General features: G+C 38.3%; 1 long non-coding RNA gene across 2 annotated transcripts in view; it reads right to left on the bottom strand.

Annotated features, from left to right (window-relative positions):
• LOC127510429 (uncharacterized) overlaps window positions 1-15,913 on the bottom strand; it is a 113,447-nt gene that overhangs the window by 43,328 nt on the left and 54,206 nt on the right. For both annotated transcript variants that reach the window (XR_007929623.1, XR_007929625.1), the window contains exons 4-6: window positions 7,988-8,035; window positions 1,839-1,908; window positions 1,421-1,604 (exon numbers count right to left, since the gene is read on the bottom strand). This is a non-coding gene — a long non-coding RNA (uncharacterized LOC127510429). The remainder of the gene's footprint in view (window positions 1-1,420; window positions 1,605-1,838; window positions 1,909-7,987; window positions 8,036-15,913) is intronic.

Raw genomic sequence — 15,913 nt, 5'->3', positions numbered from 1 at the left:
CGTTGCAGAATCCACCCATGTAGCTGAGGAATAACATCCTCCATCTCGCGCTGTCTGCACGCCAGACTGTTTGGCCTGCGGGCGATGTATTAAATGGTATATTGATAATTGAAATCTTTTCGGCTGACTCCGTTTTGCTGACAGAGCTCTTTGGAAGCAGATGGCCTCCATTACTCAAGGGTGTAGGTTGCTGAGCGGGGACACGGATCCAGCCTGTTTCCCAACTTCGATACTCACTCAAACATGGACGTTAAGAGAAAAGAGGAACAAACAAGTACAATGTCCAATCAAGTGAAAAAGAAAAGATAGGAAAATCAGACCCTTCCTGTCAGAGTATGTGGCGCAACTTGTCCAAGCTCTTGTCATTTCAAGACTGGATTACTGCAATGCTCTACTGGCAGGCTTTCCAGCATGTGCAAATAAGCTTCTGTAGATGATCTAGAATGCGGCAGCACACCTGATCTTCAATCAGCCAAAGAAAACCAATGGCTGCGTCCGAAGACTTGTTGCTATAATAGTAATTTTTTGCTAAAAATGACATCAAAAGTGGAAAACGTTGGTCAAAATTGTACATTTACACTGACCACCAACTGCAACTTTCAGACGCCATCGTTCTTTTTTCTCTTCTGTCAAGGATTGTGGGATATCAAAGGCAGTGAAGAATACATCTATGCTCCCTTCAGAAATTGATCAGATATCTCAGGAGACAGGAAGTGAAGCTAAAATTGGATTCGGGCTTGCCTTGATGCCTTCCTGCCTTGGAATGCATCCGCTGAAGGCAGCATTTTTAAGATTCAGACGCAGCCCATATCACACCCCTCCTGATCTCACTCCACTAGCCTCGTTTTGGCCAGAATCAAATTTAAGGCTGTGACATTGGCTTTCAGTACTGCCACTGGAACTGCACTTCACTACATCAATTCACTCCTACAAGTGTACGCTCCCTCCCTCCAGCTAAGGTCGCTGAATGAATGACACCTTCTCGTTCCTTCACAAAAAAGTCAGTCTCCAAAACTTTCACCCTCTGATGAGCTGTCAACCTCCACCTGAACTGCTGAGACCATCACATCTTTCAAAAAGCAGCTGAAGACACACCTCAACCACCCCACACACCCTTAAACAATGAAAAAAACACGCTATGGAATGAAACACGCTAGCCAGATGGGATTTAAACTTTGTCGGCTGAAGACCCAAGTTTGGTTTGAAGATGAAAAATGTACCAAGCACAATGTTCTCTCACCATTCCTGATTTCTAACACACACTCACTGCGTTCGGCGTGGTCTTGTGGCTGTCAGAGCAAAAACACAAGCTGCTGCTCTGTTCTTTTTTCCGTTGTCTCCGGTCGCGTTCATATGTAAATTGCACAAGCTTATTTTGTCCATTAGATCGAAAGATCTGAAAAAAAAATGTTACATTTACCTGCTCATAGACCCTCCCCTCGAAGAAATCAGGACAGACGTGGTTGAAAGTGGGCAAGAGAGAATTGTGTCTCGCTCGTCTACTTGTGATCCGATCGACCAAAATGCATCTTAATACCAGGTGTGAACAGGGCCTAGTACTCACAGTGATACTCATCATGTTGACAAACATATCGGGTTCGGACCTAAAAGTACAAGATGAAAAGAGCAATAAAGTTTGTATTCAGACCGAACAGACTCAGATTCCCCTCTAACTCAACTTCACCCAAAATAAACTATTTAAAGGCACTGCACTTTAAAATAACTGCTACTTGCCATTTTTTTGATTTACATTGCACTGGATGCAGTAAAAACAGCGATAAAGAAAATGTCACACAAACTGCTTCTGAAGGACAAACATCAACAACCTATTTACCTACCTGAATGTCCTCTATGCATCTGCCATACACAATCCCAGCAGCCATTTCACCTCTGCCCTGAATCACAATGCTGGGTGAACAGATCAAAAGAAAGAGGACAAGCATGACTATCATAAGACTCAAATCTGAAAATGAACACAAGCCTGCAGCAACGTCTGGCCCAAATTACCTCCTCCAAACAAATTTGCCATTCACATTGTTTGAAGCTCTGGTATGATGAGCAGTATTAAAGCACTTTTCTAGTTATATTGAGCACTTACTCACCTTCATGCGCCACTCACTCAAAAGCAGGAAATGAAGTCACATCACACAACGCAACTTATCATTATAGTACACTAATTGGTCAGCTTTCCCGCCTTGTATCTCAGTGACATCCACTTTAAAGTATCTTCACCAGGAAGACATAAACATGCCGTATTTGGTGCTTTATAATTGCAGTGCACACCAGGGTGAAGTAAATGTTAATTTCCAAGCTGCCTGAAGAGAGATCAATGTTAACGCCCCATCCAGGACCGCTGATAACGGCCAACTAGAGAGACTCATGCGATTAACATCTCTCAAGTGCAGAGCCACTTTGAAAGGCTAAAATGAGGCAAGTAGCAAACGCTTATTGCAAATGTTAGGTCAGGTATGATGGAGTGGTTAGGATTCGGTAATTATCTGCTTTCGCTGGAAAGGCTGGAATCGACGAGTCTTCACTAGATGGCTAACGCTAAAGTCAAGTGAATTTGCTAGCATGGATAATAAAGCTCATCTCAAGGAACTTAAAGGGACACAGAAAAATGAAAATGTGACTTTCTTTCTTCTGTGTAACAAAAAGAAGATATTTTGATTTTATTTTGTCCACACTGTAAACCCGAATAAGTTGGCAAAACTCAAAAAAAATCAATCAGTTGCCTCAAAAATTTTAAGTTAAGAAACTAAAAGTTTAAGTAAGCAGAACTGGCAGGTTTTTATTTTGTACTACTCATACATTTTAATTGTTCTTAACTTAAAATGTTTGAGTACACACATACATTTAACTTAAAATTAACATGTAACCCCAATGTATTTTTTTTTTTTTTTATTTAACCAGGAAGTCTCATTAAGATTTAAAATCTCTTTTAAAAATGTAAACATTTTTATTAGTGTAATTCAGAACATGCTAACTTGCTAATTTGCTAACATGTTAACAATAGCATGGTATAGCACTTGCTATACATACAGCAATATAAAGCATTTAACATACTTGCTCTTAAACCAAGCAGCATGCGCCACTTGTCACCATGATGGTAACCAAAAACCCACATTAACAGAAACTCTTCTAAATTAGCATAACAAAACATTAATCACTACCAAATCCCAAATACCCTAACCCACTTAACATAAATCTTGCACAGAAATCATTATATAACACTTCATTTTAGCATTTACTCTCCCTTTTGAGTGCCATGGGCAAAGCATGCTGGGAAATAGAAATCCCAGCCCAGTTTCAGTTAAACTTAATTTCATCTAAATTAAAAGAAATAAGTTCATAAAACTCAAAACAATGAAACAGTTCAGTTTACTTAAAATATATCAGTTCTGTGAACTTGAAAGAAAAAGAAAGTGCAAAATACTCATAAAAGTTAATTTGACTGAACTAATTTGTTTAATTTAAGTTTGTCCTACTCAAACCAATTAATTATTTTGAGCGTTAGGGTTTACAGCATGCAAAGAAAGTCATTGTTTAGGACCCCATTGACTTTCATTATATGAGCAAAAACTTCTTTTAAGTTACATAGAATAAAGAAATCGTACAGGTCTGGAACGACAAGAGGGTGAGTAAATGATGGCAGAATTTTCACTTTTATTGTGAACTATCCCTTTAAAATGGCTTGCTCAAGTGCAAACATTTGAATAATCATACATTTGCATTTCCTGCCACCAAGGGTGTAGGAATGATCTGAAAAGTGGGCGGGAACATTATCACGTTGGTCATGAATATTAATAAGGGAGATGACATTCAATACAACAGCTTCTTCTTGGTTTCTAAAGCTGTCTTTTTACATGCCCAGCTACAATTTCTTACCAATGCATCGCTACCAAACAAAATGTTATGATTACTTACCAGAAAGGGGAAATGTTCTGCTAGAATTGGATTTGTACGTTCTGGGAGTCTGGAAAATAGTGCCCTTTCCTGCAGTCATTTAAACCAAAGTTTTTGGTTCGTAATTCACGCTGCAGTTATCATTTGTGGGATCACATCACTTTAACTTCTGAAAGCGTGAGTAAACATTGGGATAGCAATGTTATTAGCCCATTTATTTTAGCAAGGAGGCACAATTCCAATTCCCGTCATCTACCCTTGAGATATCATGGCGCCCGGTTGTTTATGAGCCCACCCAATCTCTTGCAAAGTGGCAATGTGAGAGATTCGTGCAGATGGCAATGAACTGTGTGCTTTGCCGCCATGAGAAGAGAGAAGGATGCAATCTCTGGAATGATGGCTGACTACGACGCTGCCCAATATGCTTCACTTCGGTTAAATTTACAGCCTCTGTGTCTTCCACGAACGGCTTGGGAAGAGAGGCTGTCCACAATTTCTCTCCTCACTGCTCAATTCTAACCCTCCCTTCCTCACTCTTCCCCCGCTCTGAGACGTCCTTGGGAGCAAGCGTACTTTTATATTTCTCCAGAGATGTTTTTAAATATACCGCTGTCATTGTTGGTCTGCCAATAATACCATTTTTACCTGTTCATCTATCATGGATGACATTGCAAGTGGAGGATCTGCATTTTGTTGTAAAAGCAGACAGGTCTGCCGACGCAGAGCATGTCAGGATTTATCAAGATGAATCAAAGGCTTTTCGACTCTTAAGTGCTCTACTGGGGAGTCAAATGGGGTGTCTGTGCTAGGACAGGACCCCATGATACTTATATTTGTCTACAAGCAGAACCTAAAATAGGCAGAAACAGGTTTAAAAGTTTTAGCATCAGGACTGGCTATTGACAGCTTTTGCAGGATGTGATTCACTTTACAATAATGAGTCACAAAATCAGAATTTGATCATGTCTGAAACTGCAGCACATGTCAAAGAGAGACTTGGCATTAGAAAGCAAGTAAGTAAGTAAATAAATTAGTGCTGTCAAGTCGATTAATCGTGATTAATCGTATCTAACATAAAAGTTTGTTTACACATAATGTGTGTATATATATTATTACATTTATATATATTATTATATATATATTTCTCTGTGTGTGTGGATACACGTACATATATATTTATACATATTTATATATTATATATATATTTCTCTGTGTACGTGTGTGTGTGTGTGTAAAATAAAATAAAAAGATTTTTTATGCAAAAATGTTCTACTTAAATTTATTTTAAAAAATGATAAATATAAATCGCACACTATATTATGTTACTGTACAAGTGTCATCCACACTTTTTTAAATGATTATCAAAAAGCAAAAAATAAAAATATTATATATAAATACATCAAGTAAAATATAAAAATAAACATTTAATAAATTAGTTCTTTTTATTTTATTATTTATTATACATAAATACAATTATCAATTAATTATTTTAATGTTTTATAGGTACGAATAAAGCAAAAACAACATCTCTGGTTAGGACTGAATTTCCAGTAAGTGTATGGTCTCTCTAATCCTTTGGGAAATAAAGACGATACCCCTGCTAACTCCCAGCATCCCAAGGCTCACTGAAATTGGTGTATATGGTGACACATTTTGGAGGGACAATGCTAAAATCATTTACCATCATAGATTCATGGCAAAAGGAACAGAATGGCAATTTACTTGCATTGTGAAAATGACTTACACTGTTTAATCACAGAGTGTTAGCAGGCCTCATTTATCAAAACAGGAGACACGCTCCAGTGTGCTGTTCCAGTGCAGATATGTGTATCACTGAAGCACTGCAGTAACCGTCAGTCCCCTGGGACGACATCTCATGGGAGGGCACATGTACGGAGCAGCGCGCTTTCTCTGCCCAATGAGCAATGTCGACCTTTCATGAAATGCACAATAAAACCTCTAAATGGCATTTAAGGCTGTTGAACCCAGAAAGAATGGCCGGAAATCTTTCCCATAGCCACATTTTGTCCTTTAACACTTAACAATGTTTTGTAGGAAGATTAAGAAAGTGGCCCCCGGAGGGCCCCGTTTAGAGTGAATCATAACTGCATGGACAAGAGAAACCTTTTCAGATAGCCCCACTTTCAAAGTCATCACATCTATGTTTCATAAACCTGTGTTACATGACAGCACTGCTGCATTTGTCCTGCTCGATTGTTCGCCTCAGTCAATGGAGAACGCCTACGAGCTCTTTTGATGAAAGCCGTGCACTGAACTGAGAAACTCAAGGCTAAACGCACATTTTAGTTCAAAAGGACATGCCGTTCAATTAGGATCTTGGCAGAATACTCAAGAAAACCATTTCATTTTCCACTTGAGGTTATCATGGTTCCTTGTTTGTTTCATTATTAATGCACCCCATATGTAGCCTGATTTATATTGCATATGTATTACAACAATTATCATATTTATCTTGAAGGACCAAAAGGAAATGAATGATTGTTAATCTATTAATATTATTCACATATCAGTATTTAACCTTAAATAAAATAAGGTGTTCTGGGTGGTTTTTAGCGCATTGCCAGGTGGTCAAACAAGTCTAGTTAGAAGAAGTAGTTCATATAGAGCATCAGGTGCTTCATATATCTCGCATTTTAGGGGTTCCCATCATTTTATAGATTTAGTTTTAATTAATTAATTTAGTTTTAATTCAAAATCAATTTAAATTTTTGTAATTAAAGCTTCAATTAAAGCTTGTAAACATACTTTATCACTAGGAAAAATTTGGTTCGATTTCCTGGTCTGAACCAGAGTTCGATTGCTCCTCCCTCCCCCTGCCCCCACTGTATTGTGTTCACATTATGTTGTTTGGGTCCGAGTTGTGGCCTAATACCTAGAGTGTCGGACTTGTAACCAGAAGGTCGTGGGTTCGAGTCTTAGTACCGGCAGGAAATGTAGGTGGGGGAGTGAATGAACAGTAGGTATGTCTCTTACACTCTCATTACCCATCTTGAGCAAGGCACCCTGGGCGCCGCAGCAAAATGGCTGCCCACTGCTCCGGGGGTGTGTTCAATGGCTGCCCACTGCTCCGGGGGTGTGTTCAATATTCACTGCTGTGTGTGTGCACTTGGATCTACTGCAAATGATCTATAGAATGTGAAAATAATTTTTGCTAGATATATTTTCTCCACTTGCAGTGCATCAGTCACGCTTGTCTGAAAAGTGAGTAAAAACACACAAACACACAGTTTTATCAAATCATACGTCATCAATAGTGGTTCACTTCCGTGATTTAGTACGATCGTGTTCATATCAGCAGCGAACCGCAGATTTCACATGAACCGTACCCCAGACCACCCTCGGGTATGGTTCATGGGTGTGCAGCTGAGTTCGGAAAACAGCGTTCACATCATCCAAAAGAACCAAACTCAACAGAACCTGGGTGTGCACCAAAAAAAAAAAAAAAAAACTAGTGTGAAAGCACCTTAAGGGTGTGTTATTATTAAATAAATTTTCACGTTGATTACCTCTATAAAATCTACTATGTTTTTATTTTAGATGTATTGAGGGTCATTCGACTATGACGAGAAAAAACAGATATGCTTGAGCATTCTGTAATTTTAAGGTTCGCATCTTGTGACATCCTGTTTTGGTCCTCACAGCACCTCGTAGCAGTGACTTTTGCATGGCACGACACACACCACTAACATTTTTTTAGTTACCATAATCACTGCCTCCAATCATTCCTTTATACATTAACCGATATTTCAAGACTGTTTAACACATTTGCATATAAAAATTCATCTTTTTCATGCTTATAATTCACTGTAGCTTCAGTGCATTAATAGCTTCATTATCATCTTATATAACTTCATTTCGAATACATTCTTATTTAGGCATGTATGAAATGCATTTAGTCACTTTTAATTTTTGTTGCCTTCATTTTTTGATTAATTACTGTATATTTGCTGGTTATTTCATAAACAATCTTTTATCATGATGTTCTGACTTGCATTTTCTCTTGTACACAACTGAGAGAAATCATGTTTTAATCAGAAGTAACACATTATGTTTTAATTACCTGAACAATGTAAATCTCAACAAACGCCACAGCTTGCCTTGTTCCATCCTGCGTGCAGAGAAAAGAGACAACTGTCACTTCCTTCACAGTCTGAATAATGCATTTAGTGTGGAGTGTTTGGAGTGTCCCTTATTCCTTATTCTAGTGTTGTGATCTCTCTTTCTCGAGCACATCACTCAAAGTCAATCATAAAAAGTGGTACTGCAGCATATGAAGAAGAATATTAAAATGTTTTGACACTCTACTGTCACTTAAAGCAGTGAAGTATTAAAATACTGCTTTTGCATTATATACAGTATGGACATTTGTGACTGTTGTCTTAGCAGTTGAGATAAATTGGAAAACGTAATTGCCAGAGTGGCTGCATCTGGAGTCACATACTCTCTTGAGTAGGTTCTCATTTTGAATAAGTAATTACTTCCCACACTCTAAAAAAACGTTATATATAGTATGAATGTAATCCGGATGCTCTACATTCGCCATGTTGTCATTATCATGTGACCTACCAGCAGGGTTGCCAGGTTTTCACAACAAAACCTGCCCAATTGCTACTCAAAACTAGCCCAATGGCGTTTTAGGGGGTAAAATCCGCTTTTTGTCGGGGTTCCCCTTGTAAAATTTGCTTTCCAGGGGCTAAATATCATGTTATTTAGGGTTGCTTCAACCTGCGGACATGAAAAACAACCCGCATCAACAGTGTTAAAGTAGCCCAATTCTGCGGGAAAACCACGGACATCGCTTCACTGCCATTCACAAATCCTCTCCCATGGCCTCATGGGATAGTAATAGAGGTTGCACTAGTCGACCTTAATGTTCTCTACATGATGCTCGACTTGTCGCTAATCATGGCCTATAGAGGGCGCAACAGGATAAGAAATCATTAAAGTCCACTTTTACGCGAGTTAAAATGACAAATAAATGCATAATTCGGGGGCGCTCCACAAGATATGTTTGATTATACCATCTGGATGCTCAATATTGATTGGGTGAGTGCACGTTTTAAACAGCTTGTTGTACACGTAAGTTAATCGCTGTTCTAAACTTGTAACACACAGGCAGTATCTATAGCTCATACATCACGTGCAAATCATGTGCACACAGAAACATTCAGTAGCGCAGAAATGAATAGTCAACACTGTTCTGTAATTTAAAAAGTTCTAGCATACATTTCTTAGTAACTAAAACCCACAGCTTAACTATTATTTGAGAAACGCTGCCAGGTAGAATTAATTCACACATGCAATCGCTCTCTCACTAATGCATTCATATTAAACATAATCTTTATTGTGCTACTTTATCTGTATCTGATTTAGAACAAGCAGAAATCTGTGAGAAATATAACGACCCAAAGATGAAATAACTGCTAAAAATAAGCTGTTATGTATAACAATAGCCTTGTGGGCAGCGCTGTGTCGTATGCCATAGCTGTACACAGGACCACCTGTGTTCGAGTCTCAGCTGAAGTCTTTAGAACTTAGGGCATGTCTGAATCCTCTTTTACTAATTTAATGACAGAAAAAATGGTTGGCGTCCAAAAAGGGTTGTACCTAGTCTCTTAATGAGTCATGGGTGTGTTTTGGGCATAACATGCAATAAACCAATCAGAGTCTCATCTTCCATTCCTTTTAAAAGCCAATTGCGCTTGCACCATGGCGGATTCGTTATTTACATGGCGGAGTTTGCAAGCGGAAAGACTGAACACTTCTCCAGAGAGGAATCCTTTAATGTTTAATATTTAAAAATGTTTGTGTACTGCTGCACGTTCCTGTGTGTGTAACATTCAGAGTGTACGCGCATTGTGCACCCGCTTATAGGTGCATATTACTAACGCGCCCTTTAAATAACAACAACAACAACAACAAAAAATACTGAAGACCAGACTTAAGACCAGGTTTTTGTTGGTCAATGGCGCAGTTGTTTTCAGTTGCCTCAAAATAGCAACACGCCAACAATGCACCTGAACACAACTCGTTTTCAGACCAGCATGCCCATGGGCGAACAGATGGGCAAGAGTGCATTTGGTATTTAAACGACGTGGTGCTGGAACTGCGTCGGGCTGAAACTAGCAAAAAAAACACTTGCGTCACGCCTGGCGTTGCATTGCGCTGGGTGTATGATAGGGCCCAGTAAAGTGTCCATCATATACTTCAGAATCTACTTCTTCAGAAGTAGTAGGTCATCCAGGTACTGTTTGCCTACTCTACTCGAGTACTGTGAATTCAGATAACTTTTGTCACATACTGTTTTTTGCCTACTATACAGCAGGGAAGTATGCAATTTCGGTTGCAGCCATTGTCACTATAAAGACCGTCATCATCGATGACATAATTTCCTGTTCACCAGCAGTTACCATGGACACGAGAGACAAAAATACAGTCTTCCCCGTGAGTCAGAGGTGAGCGTCTGGGGTAAACTGTTCTAATGGAAAAGCATCTTTGCAAATGATTGGGATCATTCTGTGCTTCCAAGAACAGTGTGATACTGATATACTGAGCCCACATCATTTTCTAAAAGCCCTCCTGAGCGTACTAAACTAAATTAAGTTAGTTAGACTACAGATTAAAACAATGCAATAACATTTAATTGTGATAACAGTTGGCTCTTGCAACAAAGTAGGACACTTTTCTAAATGTTTAGCTCAATTCGCATAGAAATGAACCGAACACAAACATGATATGCATTTAACTGTAATTGATGAATAAAACATATGGAGTAAGAAAAACTTTAAGTAGCAGAAGATGGAAGGGAAGTAAGTTTTCTCAGATTAGCATGATGGAAACCACACACTGTCAGATTAATGCAGCAGCAAAAACAGTAATGTTATTACTTGGCAGTGAGCTCCATGCCACAAATCCCAATCAAACACACAACCAAAGCAACGGCTGCACATTGACTTGCCTTTATATTCAGGTGGAAAAATGCACCAGCAGATTTATAAAGAGAAGAAACTTTGCATTAGCAGGGTATTGAATTATGGCACATAACATAGCTGAATGGCTTTCAATTCAGCGAGGTGACAGAACTGGAATGGCGCACCACTAGGTCGGACTCGTTTTCATTTTTCATTACACACAAATAGAATATACTTTCCCAGGTTTAACAGTTGTGCACATCACACTAGCACGGATGAAGGACAATAAAGTTGTGCCTTACAGTCAGTGTTATTTTAGTATCACTGAGGTATTATTATAGTTTTTATACACTATGGCCCTATTAGAGGTTAAAAAAACAAAACAAAAAAAACAACGCATTTTGCGGAAGAACATTGTTTTGGTTGTGCTTTGGCTCTGTGCGGATGAATATGGTTATCCTTCTGCTCATAAAACATTCACAACTAGGCTTAAGAGATATTACCAGTTTAGATGGAAAGGATCTCAAGCTAACTAGCTGAAGACGTTACTGTAGCTCATTAATAGACACGGTACTTCCTTGAAAATAAATTCCAGCACAGCGCTACAACAACCATAATGAAATGACCCTTCACAATAGATAATGCCTTACAATAAACTCTGTTAGAGAGCTACATATGGCAATTTATTTGTTCAATAAAATACTGTACTCACCTGTTGAGTAAAAAAATGCCATCTCTGCGTCACTTTTACAAAATTCAAATCCCAAGAATCAACCAATGTTGATTCTTGTTCTATTACAAGCTCTGTCTTGTTCTCTTCTTGCCAGCAGACTCTCCTCTGTCCGGCATTTTTCTAAAACAGTTGATTCCCTAGAGAGTCAAGATTTAGATGTGAACCTTTCTCACTCAATCTGACAACTAACCTATGCCACTCCCACTCCATACATGTCAAAGTAGCAGAGGAAACTTTTCTCTATTTACGGATATGACGAGATGAGTGACGTATGTACGCAATTTCTTGGGAAAACCATCCTGTCATGTTTAATATAAACACATAGTGAATCAGGGTAAGACAAAAACATGTTTTGGAAGAAGGATGGATGATGTATTGACTCATATTTTAAATTTGGTTAATTTTGAAAAATACGTTTTTTGTTATATTTTCCGGTTTTACTTTTAGATAAAGTTTGAGTAATTTTGTGTTACAATATATATATATATATATTTATATATATATATATATATATATATATATATTTTTTTTTAAATATGTCTATATAGTTTTTACTATTTTCATTTCGTTTTTTTTTTGTTATTTTTAGTTACAGAAGTTAAAGTATATTAAGATGAGAAATGCTGCCTTGACAACTAGCTAAAATAAAATTAAATTTTTTTTTTGTTTTGTTTTATTTTATTTCAGTTAACATTTATTTCAAGTAACACATTTTTTTATTTTTTATGGTTTTATTTTCAGTTTTTGATTTATTTAACTATAATAACCCTACTTACAGTTTAGTTGCACAGGAAAAATTAGCGCACGGAAGAAATGAAATAATTTGCGCACTTTACCATTGCAATATCCCCATAAAGAAAGCGAACTGAAGCTGCTCCAAAGCTGACACATGAGTCATTTCAGCTCAGCACTGTCCCAAGGTGCTTCACTCACTGATTAGCTGCCCGCTGTTGAAAATTTATGTCTTGTGATCAGTCATCTCCCTCCTCGCACTTTGATTTTCCTTATCTTCTGCAGTGGCACGCACAACAATGCCTGTTGTGAAACTGCAGTGTGAAGTAGAGATGAGCAATGCTATGGCAATATTATACCACAGCCACATCAAAAAGCAACTCAAAAAAAAAAAAAAAAAAAAAACAAGCCACAGATACCTACTCAATCAACTACAATAGGCTATTAGCTGAAATTTTACTTTATAATATTTTCATTCAAGGTCTTGGAAACGTTCTAGGAGCATGAAGAAAATCTTTCGAATGTGCCAGTATAATTGAAACAATTTATTGTCTGACATCTGCACTTAAATACACATCTAACAATGTTTATAACTAATTAGCATGATCATAATTAAATGGTATGAGTTAAGGTGTAAGGGAAGGGTCAACAGCGTAATTATAGATGTAATTATGTAGTAAATAGTAGTAAAAAACACTATATATAAAGACACTCTGTTGTGAAAACTACATTTTTAACATTGTTTGTATGTCTATGTGGTGTTTTTAATATGCTTTTAGACAAACCATGTGCAAATTCATGAGTGAACACCATTACAGAGTATTTTCTCCTTAAGACTGCAGTGTACCAAATACAAAAACAAAAACGTAGTCTGAAACCTCCCGTTTCCTACCGTCACAAACATGTAACCAATCCTGTCAACGTGTGGGCGGGGCTTTTCTCCACTGACTTTCTATAATGTTCAAAGCATTTCTAAGGATGCTGATTGTTAGGAGGCAGCTGTCTGACTCTGAAATGGTGAACGGGAACATAGTTTGTATAACATTAGCAACACATTATTAGCTGTTTGATAACGCAGTCAAGCCAAATGCTAATCATATCAATTACTGTTATGTGTCTGACGTTGTAGACAGCGGTACATAAAACACATTACCATTCTGATACATCTACCCTTTATAATTTACTCTTCTTCTGAATCAGTTTTTGGTTGAAACATATATGGCTGAATTAAACCAATATTTCCACTTGCCATTGTGTAGTGTTTACTACAGTTGACCGAGTGGATCAGCAGGTCCGAGCTGGTGTGAGCGAGTGGAGGCGGGCACTAATTTGTTTTTATTATATTATTTATATTATGTTTTTTCATCTGATTAATTATTTCAGTTTTGGCAGTCTCTCCAAAAACACTTCAGTGAAGTATCCAATTTAAAACCACACACAACAACATCAACATTACTCGCACATTGCCCGCATCCTTATTGACATTCCTTCATGTAAATGCTTCATAAACTGCCCACTCAGTCAACAATTAGCCTTTGCTGAATCCCCAGCGCCTCAGAAAGCAGAAAGACTAGAGTCCTAGTCAAAGACTGACCTTGGCGCAGATGCAGGATCTATGAGCAATACTAATGTAAAGACGCACTCAAAACTGAATGAGCCAAACAAACCCAGTGTCTTATTCCCAGGCATGAAAAATAAACCTTTGAACACAACGCTAACTGAATATATTTACCCTCTTTAGAGCATTTGAATAATAAATATTACTCCCAGCTTTGCCAAGATGACAGATTCTTCAGTATGTGATTATAAAGTGGCTTTAAAACAGCGTGAATGAGAACACAATCTCAATGATTGGCGTGTGATGGACAGAGTTAGAATGGGGAAGGCGGATCCTGCGGCATACAGAATGATTCTGACACAGTTTCGCACGGCGGTTTGTTGATGAAACATTACTCACTGATTTTTAGTAAAGTGCTTGTTATTTTGTAAATTTGTGGTAATGGCCAGCTTGGAAAATTTGCCTCTGGTAATGGGTAGTGACACACGATAGATATGAAAATGAAATCTAAAAGACAAACTGGCAAGGGGAAGAATGAAATGAATATCAGACAATTCAATTTTTCACAATGAAATAGATTAAGTCTTAATTTTGGGGAAAATATGTGATTCCCAAGGAACACATAAACCAATCAAAAGTTTGGGGTCAGTAAGATTTAAAGGGGTGGTTGATTATGAATTAATGTTGCTGTTTGAGCATAAACAACATCTGCAAAGTTACAACGCTCAAAGTTCAATGCAAAGTGAAATATTTTATTTTAAAGAATTCGCTGTTTAAGGACTACAAACAGCTGGTAGGGACTACAACGAGCTTCTTCTTGGGTTGGTGACATCACAAACCCTAAACTTTACATAAACCCTGTCCCCGAGAACACGCAACAAAGGGGGTGAGGCCATGTTGGGCTGCTTTAGAGAAGAGGAAGAGTTGTTGTAGTAGAGTGTTGTTACCTTGCTGTCATTTTACGCCGGACTGCTTCACAAACGAGGGTCAATTCAACACTGGATTTGCACAAAAGATTAACATGACGGCACATGCTAGTCGATGAGTTGAATCAACTCCACAGCAACTACATAAATTTATCCACTAAACATTCAGAAACGTCCAGATGCATTCTATAAGTTGTAACTTCTTCCTGAGTCTCTCCATCAGTGTCCGACTCCGGTTTGAACAATGTAAGGCTAAACACCGTTACTGACGATCCTCATTTTGGCTGCGTGAGATTCTCCAGCTTTGTTGTTGTTGAGCAACCGAAGCGCAAGCTGTTAAAGCTCCGCCCTCTTCTGGAAAGCGGGCCGGGAGCAGCAGCTTATTTGCATTTAAAGGGACACACACAAAAACGGCGTATTTTTGCTCACACCCAAATAGGGGCAAATTTGACAAGTTATAATAAATGACCTGTGGGGTATTTTGACCTGAAACTTCGCAGACACATTCTGGGGACGTGTGTCTTGTCATCTGCTGAATGTGTAGGAATTGGCCACTACAAACATATTGAGAACTACTTTTATGAATATGAATATTGTTTTGGTGGTAGTTAAGGCCCTGTCATATTTATCACCACAGAACCTGAGCCAAACCTTCTGGTTACTATCATCTAAATTTGCATAGTAGTCTAAAATTAAACTGTTTACTCAGTCATTATGACCTTGGTAAATAGATTTAGACACTGGCATCAATTACACTGAACTCTTTAATCGGTTTATCCTGGGCCAGCAGTGTGGACTAACACCTGGGTCGCATTTCAAGCTCAGTGCTTCGTCTTGTGGATCTGCGGGTACAAAAAGTGTCTCGGAAGAGCTTCCTTCAGGCTATTCTTTTTCCAGATTCCCTTCTGTCACAGTAAACACCCAAAACTCGCCTCGTCGGCTGTTTAATCTCCCCGACAGCCCAGGCATGACATCCTTTCCCTCGGCTCTCGTTCCTGACATTCCTGTCAAGCTGTCCTCTCGCTGTTCGCACAGCTCAAGAGTTTCAGGCATTAGAAACGAACTACACCTTCCTACCTGGCCCTGTGTCTGGAAAAAAAGAGAATGTCCCTGCCATGACCTTATT

The sequence above is a fragment of the Ctenopharyngodon idella genome, chromosome 4 (genome assembly GCF_019924925.1).
Source record: "Ctenopharyngodon idella isolate HZGC_01 chromosome 4, HZGC01, whole genome shotgun sequence".
Lineage (NCBI taxonomy): Eukaryota > Metazoa > Chordata > Actinopteri > Cypriniformes > Xenocyprididae > Ctenopharyngodon > Ctenopharyngodon idella.
This window is presented reverse-complemented; position numbering and strand designations above follow the sequence as displayed.